Raw genomic sequence first — 12,741 nt, forward strand, 5'->3', positions numbered from 1 at the left:
TTCGGGGCGGAAGTAACGGAACGGAGTTCGGCCCCCTTAAAGGCACAGGGGTGCCTGCAACCTAGCGGGAAGGGAAGCAAACTAGGGGAAGAGCGGCGTGGCGACCTAAAATGACTTAAGTAGCCTCTCACCTCCGTCGTCCGGCTTCCGATAGCCGTTGAGTCAGAGTCCTCATGCCTTTAGTGCTGCTCATTAGCTGAATAAGCTATCAAAAGATGCCGGTGCCCGCAAATGTAACTGTCCTGCTGCTGACCGACGCGCGCTCACTCCTTTTGCACACACATGCCGCTTGCGACCGTTGTACTGGAAAAGCAGTGTAATTTTGAGTTAACTGAGTGGCTTCTCCGCCGCTGCCGCTGCAATATGTTCAGTTCAGCCGAATTTAAAAAAAAAAAAAAGCGGGTTTATTTAGGGATTGGTCGTTTCCATTAAGTCGCGAGGCTGGACTGGGTATAGGGAACTTCTGTAGGGAAGGGGAGGGAGGAGTTGACAAACTTGATTAGGTATTGGAGTTTTGCCTGAGTGTGCCTGGGAGGGGGCCTGAGTCCAGTGGTCACTTTGGAATCTGGAACTAAGTGTCCGCTTTGGCCAGTGGTTTTGCCCAGTGTTTTCCGCGGGCTTTTGTAAGTGCGGGCTTCTGATGGGCATCTCTTTGTCGCGCTCCTGGGCTTCAGTGTCCCTTCCTGGGGCTTCTGACTGGAGGAGAGGGGGCGGGATTCTTTGTCAGGAAACCTCCACCCTAACATTCCGACCTCCAGCTGAGTCCGGACTTCGAACGCGAGGAGCTATCGGGAGTAGGCGGGGTTGTGGGGACAGAGGTATAGGGGTGTAGGAGCATTTGGTGAGGGGCCACTCTGGAAACCACGTAGATGCATCCCTGCAGGAAGCAGAGAAGGCAAGGTGGAAGAAGAAGAAAGAAGAAGAAGAAGAAGAAGAAGAAGAAGAAGAAGAAGAAGAAGAAGAAGAAGAAATATATATGACCACCGGCCCTATTAACAGGGTTAGCCTTGGGAAGAGTGAAGGCTGTCAGAAAGAGTGGAATTGGCATGTGCCCTGCTTGTATTGGCAGAGTTCGTAACACAATTTGAGGACTGACTCGATATTAGTTTTCCCCAGGCCGGTTCCGATGATAATAGTACCAGCACTCTTCCCCAGAGAACATGCTGGTGCCTCCTTGTCTGCAGCGAGGAGATCCAAAGCTCTCCAGTTCTGCATGACCAACTGGGCAACCGATGTGATCTGATGCTGGAAAGAGGCCAAGTGACATTGCCGAGTTATCAACGGCCATTGGAGACTGTCGGACACCCCCTTGATCCTAACTGCCAAGTAACCCAGGGCGCCTATTCTGAGGCGGATCACTGTAGTTGAGGCCACCAATACCTGTGAGATAACCTGGTGTATCAGGGAAAAGGGTACCTGGGGCTGGGAGGAGGCAGCAGGAAAGAAGGGGGCGGCCATTTCAGCCTTTCCATAAAGAACCCCGCCCCCCTCCTGGGGGAGGTGGGTGGGGGGAGCAGGACGATAACAAAGTTATGTTAGAAGTTGCAAAGAGAGGAGGTCCTGAATAGTAGAAAGGGATTGAGTGCCCAGAGAGAGCCACCCTTGCCCCCCACACACACACACCATAGAAGGGTACCTCTTGTATAGCAGTAGTCCTTGGTTGTGGGTCAGCCCTTGGCCTCATGAACAGACTGGGCAGGTGAGGGCACTCTGATCAGAAGGGGGCAACCCAGAACAGCACAGAGAAAGCAGTTGTTAAGGTTGAAGACTTTAGTGAGGTTAAGTAGGGTTGCCCCCTCCTGCATGAGGCCCAGCCTGGAGAAAGGCTTTGTTTTGTTCTGTCCACCTGAGATTGGAAGGGGTCTCACAGGTGTAACTGGAGGCACTCCTCCTGTTGCTGTGTGGTTTTGGTGAGGTTTGCCAGGTTCCGGAGGGCAGAGGCCGTGGTCTGGATGTAGGCTTGCCAGATTTCTATTTGTTCACATGGGCATGTAGACAGTTCCCGTTGACAGACAGACCTTGCCTGTTACCCCGGAGCCCAGCAGTCATTCCTAGGATCCAGGACACTAATGTCGTGCTTCAGGGGGTAGCACCAGCCACTGTTCTGACTGTCCTTGCTGGGCGACCTTGGAAGTTAAGGCTGGACCAGATGGGAGGGAACCCTGGCACTCAGAAGCCCAGGAAGCTCACAGCTCTGAGAGGATGCCCCCTCAAGAGAGGCATCCCAGGTCCCAGGAGAGGGTATCCCCAGCTGGGCTCAGGAGCTTTGGAGCCTCAGCCACACTACAGTTTTTCTTCTTTGCTTCCTCTGATGAGAGAGTCACACCAATCCTCTCAGCATATCCCTCTCTCTCTCTCTCTCTCTCTCTCTCTCTCTCTCTCTCTCTCTCTGTCACCCACATGCCTCTGCCTCCCCAAGTGTTGGGATTTATAGCCACTGCAGCCAGCTGGTAGTAAACCTCTTAAAAGAGATTTTTTGGAGGGACAAATCCAGGAAAAGGGAGCAGGGAACTGGGCAAACAGCCCTTATATAGCATTTCTTAGGGGGCAGAACTTTCTAGGGCAGAGCTTTCCAGAATGAGGATTGGTGGGATTTCAAATCCTGAGTTTATGGAGCTCAGGGATTGGTGGGTTTTGTTTTGTTTTGTTTTTGGAGACAGGGTTTCTCTGTGTAGCCTTGGCCATCCTGGACTCACTTTGTAGACCAGGCTGGCCTCGAACTCACAGCGATCCGCCTGCCTCTGCCTCCTGAGTGCTGGGATTAAAGGCGTGTGCCACCATGCCCAGCAGATTGGTGGGTTTTCCTGCTCAGGGATTGGTGGGGTTTTGTCCAGATTTTTCCACCTCAAATTGGCGTGATCTGGGATGGGCCCTATTGAGAGGCTGGAGATGACCTTTGTGGATTACAGAGGCTTGAATTGCTGTTATGAGAGGTCTGGGGCGGGCCCGGGCTGCTGGAGCTCCTCAGGCAGGGGCCTGGCCACTTTTCTGCCTTAAGAGTTTACAAAGTTGACAAAGACAGTCAATGGCACGGAAGCCCTTCCCTGCAGCATGAGTGGCAGACAGAAACTGGAGAAGAGGAGGCTGCCATCCTGGGCAGCTCCTACGACAGTAGTAGGCTGAGACAGGAAAGGTTTCGCTGCCTCACTGAGGAACCATAGCTGCTCTGACAGGAGCCACCACTTTGGCTGCTCCTGTCTTGACAGCCTAGGGTGGGAAGGAAGGGCCCTGACAGCCCTGGCAGTGCACTACTAAAGCTCTTGCGACATGCCGCTGAGGTACGACACAGACAGCTGGGTAGAGGGGATGGGGGGGCCGCTTTGATAGATTGATCTGTGACGGCAGCAGATTCCATGGACGGTTGTCTGTTTGGATGGCCCTTGGCATGCCAAACTGAGCAATGATGTGTTCAAGGAGCAGCTGGGCCACCAGCCTGTTGTTTTCCTGGAGGTGGGGAACACCTCGATCCACCCTGTGAAGGTATCAACAAGGCTTAGGAGAGAGTGGGTTTTTTTGTGGGTATGTATGTGAAGTCAGTCTGTCAGTGTTCACCTAGTTGGGGTTCGTGTCCTTGGAGATGGTACAAGGGCTGATGTATCTGGAGAGCCCCCTGTGGGTTGGTCTTAGCACATGTTTGGCAGGAAGCATGAGCTTGTCAAATATGGACTCAGAGATCGGTGGGATCAAAAAGGGTCTCTAGGGCCTTGGGGCCGATGTGTAGGCTGTGGTGGATGTTGGAGATGGTGGAAGGTGCCTGTTGTTGTTGTTTAGTTTTTGGTTTGTTTGGCTTTTTTTTTTTTTTAAGGTTTATTTATTATGTATACAGTGCTTTGACTGCATGTACACCTGCAGGCCAGAAGAGGGCACCATATCTCATAATAGATTGTGTGCCACCATGTGGTTGCTGGGAATTGAACTCAGGACTTCTGGAAGAGCAGACAGTGCTCTTAACCTCTGAGCCATCTCTCCAGCCCCTGAAAGTGCCTGTTTTTGAGGAAGAATAAGCCGGTTATTCACAGGAAACCAGCCATCTTTTGCCTTTGTGGCCCCTTTTGTCAAGGAATAATTGTTTTTGTTTCCTCCAGCTGAAGTTTGTAAGAAGATGTCAGGAAGATGTGTCCTGTGGGTCTGGAACCAAATCCCAGGCTACTGAGTCAGTCCCTGCCTTCTCCCAGAGCCACTGGATCTGGGGAGGTTTGGTCTCTCCAGCAGTGAATTGTGGCCACCTCTGCCGGGAGCGGAGAGCCTCCAAGATCCTGACTCTAAGGGGACTATTGACAAGACGTGTGCCCTTGCCGGGGAGGAAACCCCTTTCCTTCCACAGGACAGAGTGGCTCTGAGCTATGAGAAAGTCATGCTTTGAATCAGGGTTGTTCTTTGGCAGTGTGGAGCGCCCTGGTTGGAGCAATTCCTTCAGCCTTTTGTGAAGAGGTTCCCATTGGGAGACAGTTTGCCCCAATCATTTCAGCTGAGGTGACCACTGCATATGCCTCCTGGCTGGTTCCTGTTTTATCTATAAGGAAACTCCATCCGTGAAAAGGGTGAGTTGTGGTTTCATGAGAGGGTGGTCGGGTGAATGTAGGGCCTCCACAGCCTCTAGGCGGGAGGGGTATTGGAGGAGACGGAACAGGAAGAAATGTTGCTGGGTTTTGAGCAGCGCTAGGAGCCAAGGTGTCGGAGGAGCCTGCTGTTTAAGACTGCAGTCTACCATGTCCAGACAGCTCTCTGAGCTCTGCACAAAATGGAGGACTTCCTTCCCCCAGGATGTCCTCTTACAATCTGCCTGACCTTGTTTGGAAGATGTCTCTGGGCGTGAATGCCTGACCTTATCTGAAGGATGACCTTTGACACGATCCCCTGCAAACACCCTCCCTCTGCCGCCCATAGAATAATTAGGTATTGTGCTCCCATCCACAGGATAGGACAGTGCTGCCAAACGCAAATAAAGCACACTGTTAGCACCTAATAGGTGATGCCCCAGCTGCTGTCCCTGTCCTATGTAGTCTCCTCACCAGTCCTGAATAAAGCTGAGCTGTCTCACTGAAGCTGTTCCCAGAAGTCATTCCGTCGTTCTCATGAGCCGTCCAAACCCTGCTTGCTGATCCTCCTTTCCTTACCCTCATGGGTCAGTGGCCAGTGATCCCTGAGGGAGGAGAGACCCACACCATAGGGACCTGGAGTTTTCCAGGGATAACAGATGAAGGCTCTGGATCCGTGAGGGTCCAATGAGAGAGAGGAGTGGCTCAGGAGATCAGAGAGGTCGTAGGTGGAGAATATAGTAATACACTGAAGTAGGGTGATCTTGAGGATCTCTCCAGTGAGTTCAGTGGCTGCCACCAAGGCCCACAGACATGCTGCTGCCTGCACACAATGGGCTCTAATTGTTTAGACAAAAAAAGGAGGCAGGGCTTGGTGGGAGGCCCCAGTGGGTTGGGCCAGGACTCTGTTGCTACACCAAGCCTCTCATTGGTAAAGAGGTATTAAAACTGAGTAGAGTTCAGAAGGGCCAAGGCTGGGGCTGTTAAGAGAGTGTCCCAGGGTAGGAAAAATGGCAGCGAAGTATAGCTGGGTGGGTGAGAGGCTTGTGTGAGGGTCTCCTTGGCTGTCTAAGATAGTGGCTTAGTTGGGATAGCAAAGTTGGGTATCCAATGTCTAAAGAACCCTGTCAGGCCCAAAAAGGAAAGAATTTGATCTGCTGGAGTTGGGGGCGGAAGGTCTTCCGGGGCCTGCACCTGGCTGGCGGTGAGGGTCCTAGAGCCTTGGCTAAGTTGAGGCCCTGAATATACAACTGTGGGAGAGCACAGCTGGGCTTTGGAAGGGGATACTTGCCACCCAAAGAGCCGAGAGACATTCACCCAGAAGAGCCAAAGAGCCAAGAGTTGTGAAGTGGCCTTTGAAAGACAAAGGAAAGGGAAGGACTGTAAAATAAGAGCTCATCCACATCCTGGAGTCATATACCGGGGCTGAGGTCAAGCGAGGAGGGTGTTCACAACTCCAAGAACTGGGAAGGTATCCCAGCGTGAGGTAAGACAGTGTCCCAAAGGTACCCTGAGTCACGGGATCCCAGGAACCTCACGGCTCTGAGAGGAGGCCTCCTCAACAGAGACATTGAAGCTCCCAGGGGAGGGTTGTCCCTGAGGAACTGAGGAGCCTTGGAGCCTGAGTTCCACTCCTTCTTCGTTTCTTCTTTCTTCTCTTTTTCTTCCGATGACAGAGTGATGAGAGAGTCACAGCAGGCAGTAAATCTCTTAGAAGAGATTTATTGAAGGGACAAACCCAGGAGTGGCTGCCTCTGCTCCAGGGAGGAGACAGCAGAGATCTGGGCAGACTCAGCCTTTATAAAGGGTTTCTTAGGAGGCAGAGCTTTCTTGGGCAGCTGGGTAACACTCAGGGATTGGTGGGGTTTTGCCTAGACTTCTGATCCCCAAATTAGCATACTCTGGGATAAGTCCTACTGAAGGGCTGGAGATGGCAGTTACAGAGGTCGGGGAGGTGGGGAGGCTGGGCTTCTGGAGCTTTCTCAGGCAGAGGTCTGGCCACTTTTCTGCCTTGACTGGTAATAAAGTTTACAATGTGTCCCAACTTTACAGAGTCCACTGTGAAGGCAGTAGGCGGAAGCAGGAAAGTTTGTCCTCATCTTGGAGAACTCCCATGGCGGCCACAGCAGGCTTTCTGAGGCAGGAAAGGTGTCTGGTATTCAAAGCAGTCAGCTGAGGCAGGAAAGCCCACCATGGACAGCTCCCGCTGAGGCGCTGACAGGAGCCACCATTTTGTCTCCACAGCCCCAGAGCGGGAAGGAGAGGCTGACTGCCCTGAGGCAAGGAGGAGGACTGACATTTAGTGGCCCAAGTGAGCAGTGGTGGTGCAGTGAGAGGAAAGTGGGGTGGGAAGGGGGCTCCCCACAGCTTGGGGAAGGTAGCATGTCACAGGGCTGGGAGTGGGCAGTGGATAACAGAGCCTTGGGAGAAGCAGTAGGCCACCACAGCTTGGGACTGGACCTCCATGGCTTTGGAGCAGACTACCATTGCTGCTTCAGGCCGAGGCTTAAAGCAGGGCGCAGGGCTTTTGCCTCGCGATAGGTGGGTGGTGGTGGTGGTGTCAGGCTCAATGCTACCCCTTCGGCCCTCTCTTGACTGAGGCAATTTGGTGGCCACAGCTCTGGGATCTCTCCAATGCAGAGGCGGCAGCCTTGATCCAGCTACGGCCAAGGCAGCAGAGTGCTGAAGCTCTCTCGGTTGAAACACTGGTGGCAGTGGCGGCTTTGCTCCAGCTGTGGCTGAGGCAGCAGAATTAAGAAATCCCAAGCCAGGCGTGGTGGCACACACCTTTAATCCCAGCACTTGGGAGGCAGAGGCAGGCGGATCGCTGTGAGTTCGAGGCCAGCCTGGTCTACAAAGTGAGTCCAGGATGGCCAAGGCTACACAGAAGAAACCCTGTCTCGAAAAACCAAAAAAGAAAAAAGAAATCCCTAGGATTTTGCCAGACGTGGTGGCACACACCTTTAATCCCAGCACTTGGGAGGCAGAGGCAGGTGGATTGCTGTGAGTTTGAGGCCAGTCTGGTCTACAAAGCGAGTCCAGGACAGCCAAGGCTACACAGAGAAACCCTGTCTTGAAAACAAACAACCAACAGCAAAAAAAAAAAAAAAGAAAGAAAGGACAAAATCCCTAGGAGGGGAAGAGTCAAGGTGTAAAGATGTCATTTAGATCCAGGACCTTAAAGTGGAAGGTACTGGGGCCATGTTACAGGGGAAGGTATAGGAGTTAGCGATCACAGAGTGTGTTGGAACAACCGCCTTGTTGATGAGCCGGGGTCCAGGAGTAAAGGATGGGCTCTGAGGGCTTGCACACGACAAGAATGGGGGGGGGGGTGTCAGGGTTAATCCCTGGGCATCAGAAGGCCCTGAGATAGAACACGAGTGATGATGGGCTAGAGACGACAGGAAGCCACGGGAGCAAAGTCCTCAACTCAGACCGTCTAAATTGTATCATTACACCACAGAAGGGTTGGGGGAACATTAAAAACTTTCCTTTCCACCTGGATGTCGTGGCTCTCGCCTTTAATGCCAACACCTGGGGAGGCAGAGGCAGGCAGATCTCTGTGAGTCTAGGACAGTTAAGGCTACACAGAGAAATCTTGTCTCAAAGAAACAAAAACAACAAAAATCTTTCCTTTCCTATGCCTTTTTTCCCAATCCAAAACTTTGTTGAACACCGCCTGATTGCTGCTCCCACCACCAGCTACAGACCAAGCTGGGAATTTGACCAATCCCTTACAGGCAGATCCCACTGCCTGTCTGCTCCTGCTACCAAACACGCTCGCCTTGCCACTGCCGCCTCCACTGCCTCACCTGCCCAGCACTTCCACCACTTTTACAGGTATGCCTGGACCATTTGTCTGTTAAAGTTGATCCTTCTAGATCTACTTCTAGATTCTCCCATGGGGCTCTGTCTCCAGCTTCTACATGTGAACCCGGCTTGCCCCTTCCCTATTCTCACAGCAGGCCTGCAGGATTCCAAGAACCCACTTTTTCCTTCCCCCTTCTTCAATTAACTCTCTATTACAAAAACATGGCCTCATTCAAAGCCAAAAATTGGCATACCAAATTTCCAAATTCTTACAGACAAATGATTCCCAGATACCTAAAACTATGCTCTGCCTCCCCAACTACGTAAGCCCTACTCTTATCTCTAAGACTCTACTTAGAAACTGTTTTGTTTTGTAAGACAGGGTTTCTCTGTGTAGCCCTGGCTGTCCTGGACTCACTTTGTAGACCAGGCTGGCCTCGAACTCACAGCAATCCACCTGCCTCTGCCTCCCAGGTTCTGGGATTAAAGGGAGGCGCCACCACGCCCGGCTTTAAGTCTGTTCTTAACCCTGTATGCTATTTTGTCTTACTCCAAGCAAACATCCCAGCTTTACTTTCACTTTGTAGTTTCCTCAGCTCTGGCTGGTTTCTCCTGATCTTTCTTGGACCTCTACCTATGGCTCAGTCCCCTGGCTCAATCCCCTGCTTGCTTCTCTAACTCCTCCTTCCCTGGCTGGCAGGAAGTCCAGCCCTATTCTCTCCCCTGCTCATCGATTGTCTATAAGCTGCTTTATTGACATAGCAGGGGGACAATTGGGGAACAGAGTTTACACAACATTTAAACAGGAAATCAGCATTTAAACTACTCAATTACCTTATGCCTACCAACCCTGATTCAAACTGTTTTTATTTCAAGGTTATAAAGGTCTATTCAGATAAATAAGCAAATTTAAAATGTATGTCTAGGTGCTGGAGAGGTTAAGGGCACTGACTGCTCCTCCAGAGGTCCTGAGTTCAATTCCCAGCAACCATATAGTGGCTCACAACCGTCTGTAATGAGATCTGATGCCCTCTTCTGGCCTGAAAGTGTAAATGCAGGCAGAGTACTGTATACATAATAAACAAACAAACAAACAAACAAATAAATCTTTAAATTTAAAAAATCAATTGTTTCCTAGGCGGTGCATTCACTCTATGTGAAGCAGATACTAAATTCTTAGGCGAGTCAACAAAACAGAATAATCCCCCCAAACTGAAGCTATATGACAAAAGCAATTTTAGAATCTGTCCTCAGTTACAATGGCAATTATGGTGGAAGGAAGAACCTAAGGAGATAGAACAGGGAAGTGGGGCTAGAGGGATCAGTATATCCCAGGATCTGTTGCTACGTGAAGGTCAGTATGCTAAGGTACAAATGCGGGTTGAATATGACAACGTCACCTTGGCTTCCTGTCACATAGCAGCTTTAAGTGCTTAAGACAAGGTTGAAGAAACAAGATAAAGGTCTGAATTGCTAACTAAAATTATACAAGGTCTAGAGGAAGAATTCACTGAATATTTTTTTAAACAGAGATTGGCTTCAGCTGTACCTAGTAGAACATCAGATTCAGAAGCTGGACAATTACCAACCGAATCTTTGGCTTTTGAAAATTCTAATTCTGCATGCAAAAAGGTGATTAGCTCTCTAAAGGCAAAATCAGCACCAATAGATGACTGGATTAGAAATATGGCTGATGCTGGATCCCATACTTACATTGAAACTTTAATAGAGGTGATCTCTAAAGGTTTTGAGAAAATCCAAACTGTCAAAAGTCTTAATTGTGGTAATCAAAGTCGTTTCAAAATGTAGGCAGAGCCAAGCTAATTCTGAACGACGGCCTGAGTTTTCTGGACTATGCAAGTGTGGTGAAGGCTGGCATTGAACTAACGAATGCAGATCAACAAGGGACAAACTAGGTAGCTGTGTGGTTGGAAATGCTCAAGGAGCCTTCAGTAGGGCTCGATACCAAGTTCAAGTCAGCCACGTCAGGTCAAAAATGGAGAAAATCATCCGCAGGGCAACTAAACAGCATTGCTTTGGATATAGCCATTAATAGCTCTGCTAACAGGTGTTGGAGAGATGGCTCAGTAGTGTTGGAGAGATGGCTCAGTAGTTAAGAGCACCGTCTGCTCTTCCAGAGGTCCTGAGTTCAATTCCCAGCAACCACATGGTGGCTCCCAACTGCTCTGACGCCCTCTGCTGATCTGCTAATCTGACGCCCTCTGCTGGTGTGCAGGTGCACATGCAGATAGAGCAGCCATATACATAAAATAAATGTTAAAAACAAAACAAAACAAAAAAAAGCTCAGATATCAGAGTCAGAATGGCTTCAGTAGATAAAACAGAAAATTCAGAAGAGACCAAAAACCAAGTATTTTGGCAAACTGTTATAGATAAGCAGAGCCCAAAACTAGAAACGTTTATAAATGTTATTGAAATTGAAGGTTTGGTAGGCACAGAAATACATATAACAACAACTTCTCCAAAAGCTCGGCCTCCAGATTGGCCTCTTCAGGAGATGGATATTCAGTTCCTAGGGGCTGGAACTTCATCCAGGTAAAACAAAGTGTGAGTTGCCTTAAGTGTAAGAGGCGGAAGGTCGAGTAGGAAAATTAAAGTCCTGTGTCGCTACTAGAGCCATGAATTTTTGCAATCATGATTTGTTGCAGCAATAGAGGACACAGATTAACATTCCTTCAGTCTCAGAAATAACCCATAAAAAAAAATGCTCCTGAGAAAAACACTGAAAGAAAAAAGCAGTACAGGTGACACCAGAGCGAAAAGGATGGTCTGGGTACCATGACGTCGAAAGAGGGCTGGCAGGACGCCGGCTTGGGGACACAGGCGTGGACACTTGCGGACCATGGCTACTTCAAAAGGGCAGAGCCAGCACGTTACTGTATAGGATATTTTTGTTGTTTGATATTACGAAAACATAGGAAATGTTTTAAGGTTTTAAGTAAACTCAGAGTTTCACTACAGTTCAAATTTGTTGTTTTGTAAATTAAAGAGACACAGTGACTTGGAACCGAGGACCAGTATTGAGCACGGCATGGTAACTCACGCCTTTAATCCCCGCACTCGGGAGACAGAGACAGGAGATCGCTGTGAATTCTAGACCAGCCTGGTCTACACAATGAAGTCAGGGTAGCACCCGCTAATAAAACAAACAAACAAACAAACAAAAACCTTGCAGATGGTTTTCGCTTGATAATAAACAGTAGCGGCTTTAATGATATAAAGATAAGTACTCATTGTTGGAGGGCCCTTCCGCTGAAGGTTGCAGCCTCCATGGCAAGACAGCTCTCTCTGAGCCTCCCCAGCGGAGTCCTTCCTACTCTCTGCCTGTCCTCATTTGGAGGATGTCCCTGAGCTAGACGCCCGGGTTATAGTAGAAGTAGCCTCTGGCACAACTTCCTGCAGAATGCTCCCCCCCACCCCCAACTCCCACCCATATGATAACTACGCACTGTGCCCGTGAAGGGGTGACGGGGCCATGCTGTTCAGTGCAAACAGAGTACACTGTACGCACTTATCAGAGAACCCCCTGGCTGCTTCCCTTTTCCTATATATTCCTCTCACCCCAGAATAAAGTTCATCTGTCTCCCTGCAGCTGCTCCCGGAAGTCCATGGGTCCTTCATTCTTGCGGCCCTCCGAGCCCCGCCCCCCCCCTCAGTGCACCCTGCCCTCGCAGTCTGGTGGCCAATGGCTCCTGAGGGAAGAGGAGACCCACCACTCATCAATTTTTTTTTTCTTTCTTTCTTTTTTTTTTTTTTTTTTGGTTTCTCGAGACAGGGTTTCTCTGTGTAGCCTTGGCCATCCTGGACTCACTTTGTAGACCAGGCTGGCCTCGAACTCACAGCGATCCGCCTGCCTCTGCCTCTCGAGTGCTGGGATTAAAGGTGTGCACCACCATGCCCGGTTCCACTCATCAATCTTAAATTTATATAAAGAGAAAGGGGAATATAAGTACATTTATCCACATACTAAGGTACTTTTAGTTTCAAACTTTAAAAAAAGTTTTTTAAATTTCAATTTGAAAGATAATGCTTTTCTATTGCCATAAAAGTATTTTGCGCAGGACCAGGGTAGTGCACGCCTTCAATCACAGCACTTGGGAGGCAGAGCCAAGGGTACACAGAGAAACCCTGTCTGGAAAAACCAAAAATAAATAAATAAATAAATAAATAAATAAATAAATAAATAAAAGAATACAATGCCCTGAGCCGGGCGTGGTGGCACACACCTTTAATCCCAGCACTCGGGAGGCAGAAGCAGGCGGATCGCTGTGAGTTTGAGGCCAGGCTGGTCTACAAACTGAGTCCAGGATGGCCAAGGCTACACAGAGAAACCCTGTCTCGGAAAAAAAAAAAAAAAAAAAAGACTACAATG

Source organism: Acomys russatus, chromosome 24, assembly GCF_903995435.1.
Source record: "Acomys russatus chromosome 24, mAcoRus1.1, whole genome shotgun sequence".
NCBI lineage: Eukaryota > Metazoa > Chordata > Mammalia > Rodentia > Muridae > Acomys > Acomys russatus.